At 42.4% G+C, this 5,000-nt stretch overlaps 1 protein-coding gene across 1 annotated transcript in view; it reads left to right on the top strand.

The window, feature by feature from the left end:
• vav1 (vav guanine nucleotide exchange factor 1) overlaps positions 1-5,000 on the top strand; it is a 49,583-nt gene that overhangs the window by 1,791 nt on the left and 42,792 nt on the right.

Raw genomic sequence — 5,000 nt, 5'->3', positions numbered from 1 at the left:
GTTACAATAGCCGATAATCCATTATCCCAATGATAAATCCCTATACGGGTGGAACAACCAGTGACGTCAGACTACACCTCCCTATAGTGAGAAGCTATAGTGAGAAGTTACAGTGAGAAGCTACAGTGAGAAGCTATAGTGAGAAGCTATAATGAGAAGCTACAGTGAGAAGCTATAGTGAGAAGCTACAGTGAGAAGCTATAATGAGAAGCTACAGTGAGAAGCTATAATGAGAAGCTACAGTGAGAAGCTATAGTGAGAAGCTATAATGAGAAGCTACAGTGAGAAGTTACAGTGAGAAGCTACAGTGAGAAGCTATAGTGAGAAGCTATAATGAGAAGCTACAGTGAGAAGCTATAGTGAGAAGCTATAATGAGAAGCTACAGTGAGAAGCTATAGTGAGAAGCTACAGTGAGAAGCTACAGTGAGAAGCTACAGTGAGAAGCTACAGTGAGAAGCTATAGTGAGAAGCTACAGTGAGAAGCTACAGTGAGAAGCTATAGTGAGAAGCTACAGTGAGAAGCTATAGTGAGACTACTGATTATCAGATCACCATTTATTATTTTGTAATCAGATTGCTTTTAGAGAGTCCAGCTGTTTCCTGTCTTCTCCAGAATCAGACAAGAAGATAGATATCAGGGCGGCTAAGTGGCGCAGTGGGCAAGGCGCTCGCCACTAACGCAGGAGATGCTGGGTTCGAGCCCAGCTCTCGGCGTTGCTTCCGGCTTGGCTGGTCGTTCATACTAATACAATTGGCAGTATTAGGGGGTGGGAAAGCCGGTGGGTGGGGATCGGACGTTGTGGACAGCGACTCCTACAGGTCGGTTGGTGCGCCTGTACAGCAGAATCAGGAAGCATCGGGGGCAGCGTGAGCCTCCCACGCGTTACTCCTCGCCGCTGAGAGATCGCGCTGTACAGGTGAAAAGATGCAACGGCTGCCTCCTCGTGTACCGGAGGGGACACGTGATGCAAGGCTTGGTCCACATTGCAGCCGACCAGTGGGAGGCATGGTCTAAGAACGTTCGAGACAGGGGAGGGGAGAATTGGATAATACGAAATTGGGATGGGAGAAAAAAATTGAAAATGGGGAGAAAAAAGTAGATAAAAAAAAGAAGATAGATATCATTTTACTCTCTGCGCTCAGTAGAAAACTATCCGGTTTACAAGCTAGCCTAGCTAGCTTAGCACAAATGTATGGAAGTGGATACAGACCACTATCCTAGTTTTTGGCCAGCAGCTAGGCTAGCTGGTCCATATCTGCTTCCATTAACTTGTGCTAAACTAGGCTAGCACTAGCACAGCCGACAAGGGGTCAAATGACCCCTAGGCATTTTCAATAAATGTATCCTCGTCACTCGGTCGAGCTCCAGCTCTGTCACTCAATGACTTTTCCTAAAAGTACCCGTTTTATCTTTCGCACGGTTTCTGAAATTTCAAAATGACTTCAGGAAAATGTAATTAGAACGTTATTCCACATTATGGGCCGTTGGAACAGACGAAAGTCACAGCACTTTGCGAGCGTCTAGCGCAGGGGTGGCCAACCCGTGGCTCGCGAGCCGCATGTGGCTCTTTGCCCGTCAATGTGTGGCCAAAAAAAATTATAATTATAATTATAATATATATATATATATATATATATATATATATATATTTTTTTTTGTCACTCAAACCTACATTTCATTGTGGTAAACCTCATATTTTTATATTCAGAGGTAATTATATAGCATATAATATAATTATATAATATAATTATATTATTATATATATATTACACTGTTTATTTTTCTCATATTTCTCATAAGCTGTCGGGTCATCTGACCCGTTCCTAGCGGGAATTAGTGGCATTTTCTCCATGGCTGTGCTAGTGCTAGAGAGGAAAGTGGTATCCATCTTCTTGTCTGACTCTGGAGAAGACAGTAGGTGTATCTCCCATAATTTTGGCATGTTCCTTTAACCCGGGCCAGTCATTGTGGTTGTTTCTCTGTTGTCCTCATAATGATAATAATGTTGTTGTTAAGCGAGTTTTCATGCTAATTAGTCATGCTAGCAGAGTCTGACTCAATGCTGTTGTAACGTCTAGTATTCATAGTATACTAAGGACGTGGCGTGCCTTTCCTACAAATATGGCGCAATGTCGTCAACACAGTCCGTTGGCCACGGTTGTCTTCTATTTGGCGACAAATCACTTGTTGTTTGTCTACCAAAGATGTAGATTACATCTAAATTTTTTTGTCATTTTGCTGACGCTTTTACCCAAAGCAACTTACAAGTTCTATACAACGAGTCAGTTAACCGTCGTCTGTCGTGTGATAGTAAAGGGTTAACCTTCTGTAGTGTGGTAGCGAAAGGGTTAAACGGAGTAGCAGGGAGTTTCCCCCCAGTTGTGACGTCTGTGTGGAACTATGATTCATGGTTTTCTGTGTTTTTCGTAAAAGTGTCACGATGTTTCCCAAGAGGTATCGTGGTAATTCCATAATATCTTTCGTCACTACCATGATGATAGTGACAAAAAAAAACGATATAATTATGTTAATACCACAATATTGCCGTTGTGGTCATGGTTTAAATTAGATTACACACCATGGTATTATTATGAGTTAAAAATTGGTACCATGGCAATTCATACAATTAATGGATTTAACAACAGCTCTGTGTGTATTCGTATTTGTGTGTATTGTGACTATAGAGTCAGTGGTGTGGTTGAGTTGTCTGTGTTCAAAACCTTCCCCGGTGCATCTGTGTGACATAGTTTGTCACAATGTGGGGAAGCGGTTTCTTTATCTACCTACCTTGTCTCTCTCGGCTACAGTACCTTGTCTCTCTCGGCTACCTTGTCTCTCTCGGGGCGACGTGGTGCCGTGGTTAACACTGTTGCCTCACAGCGAGAAAGGTCCTGGGTTTGAACCTGACTTACTGTGTGGAGTTCCTATGTTTCTCTCTGTGTTCTGTTCTCATGGGTTTCCTCCTTGTACTCCGGTTTCCCCCCACACCATAAACATTTAAATACAGGCATAAGCGTAGGTTATTTTTGTCCCCCTAAAAAAATATAGCTAATATGAAAGACAACAAAGAGGTAAAAAAAATAAAAAAAATAAAACTAACTGTTGTACACAATATGACACCTGTAAGAGTAGTCTAATCTTTAATCTTTGAAAATAATTTATTTAAATTTTTTATTTAACCAGGTTTGTCCCAATTGAGATCCAGGATCTCTTTTACAAGGGAGACCTGGCCAAGAATAGCAGCAACACAACGTTTCAAAATACACACAATGGACATTACAGATGAAAGTAACGTTACAAAATGGTCAGCTAAAACATTTGCACACAGAAAACGTGGGTACAATAATAATAATAATAATAATAATAATAATAATAATAATAATAATAATAATAATAATAATAATAATAATAATAATAATAATAATAATAATAATAATAATAATAATAATAATACATCAAATTTCTATAGCGCCTTTCAGGAAACCAAGGTCGCTTCACAATCACAACAAAAAATAGGGCTAGGGAAGTAGGGTAAAAAGGGGGGATGAGGGCAGGTAAGGGATAATGAACCTAATCTAATCTAAACTAACTAATGGGGGAAAGCCTTGGTGAAGAGGTGTGTTTTGAGAGCAGTTTTGAAGGTGTAGGGGACGCCACGCTGAAGGCTCTGTCACCGAAAGTCCGCAACCTGGTGCGAGGGATGGAGAGGAGACCCAGATCAGAGGATCGTAGGTTCCGGGATGGAGTGTGCTGGTGGAGGAGATCAGACAGGTATCGGGGGGCGAGGGCATGGAGGGACTTGTAGGTGAGGAGCAGGAGTTTGAAAGAGATGCAGAACTTACCTGGAAGCCAGTGGAGGTGGATGAGGGTGGGGGTGATGTGCTGCCAGGGCTTGGTGTGAGTGAGAACCCTGGCAGCTGAGTTCTGAACATACTGGAGCCTGTCCAGGGCTTTGCTGGGTACCCCGAACAGGACTCCGTTGCAGTAGTCCAACCGGGAGGTGATAAATTAGTGGATCGGGATCTCAGCCACTGAATCTGAGAGTGAGGGTCGGAGACGGGAGATGTTTTTGAGGTGGTAGAAGGCAGACTTGGTAACGGATTTTATGTGGGAGTGAAATGAAAGTGTGGAGTCGAGGGTGACGCCCATGTTACAGACTTCGAGAGACGGGGAGATGGAACAGCCGTCAACGTGGAGGAGGAGATCTCCAACCTTCCGGAGCAGTGCCTTGGGGGCCACAACCATGATAGGCTTCACGTTGACGTTAACCATTTAAGGCTATGGCTCTGGCTCACCATAGCCTTAAATACATTCAGTGTTACCAAGCTTTGAATCTTCAGATCGGACTGGAGATTGTTCCATGCAGTAGGTGCGGAAAACCTAAAAGCTTTCTATACACTGTGTTATTACCATGTTGGCAGGTTACTTTCCTCTGTGGCTTTATTATCTATGTTCTCTAAATACATTTTCATTGTGGATATAGTCTTTTTATATGACTTCATGCAAAGGAATTTATGCAAAGTTGCAGAGGAGAGTAAGGGAGAGAGAGAGAGGCTGATTAAGAGGTACAGTGACAGACAGCACAGCAAAACACACATTTGAAAAATCAAATGTGGATTGCTTATATTTATTTATTTTATTGCCTATATTTATTGTCTTCCTATTACCCCGCCCATACCTGTAGGGTGTAGGGAATAGGATGCAAACCCGGTTTATTGTAAGGTATGTAGGGGTAGGGAATAGGATACAAACCTGGTTTAGGGTAAGGGGTGTAGGGTGCAGGAGGAAATGGTTAAAATGACGGTTTCAACTTGACAACATGGATGAAAGGTTTACTTCCTGTTGCAATAGATGAAAGGGAATAAACTCGGGGGCCAAGTTGCCTGGCAAGTGGCAACACAATTCCACTGAAACCATCGATAACTAACAGCTAAAGCTTTGACTTCAATCTGCGCTGTCACTCATCAACCAAAGAAAATAAATCATTAGTGGAGGCCT

Source organism: Notolepis coatsorum, assembly GCF_963971535.1.
Source record: "Notolepis coatsorum genome assembly, chromosome: 7".
Lineage (NCBI taxonomy): Eukaryota > Metazoa > Chordata > Actinopteri > Aulopiformes > Paralepididae > Notolepis > Notolepis coatsorum.
The sequence above is the reverse complement of the archived record's forward strand: the minus strand, read 5'-3'. Positions and strand labels throughout refer to the sequence as shown.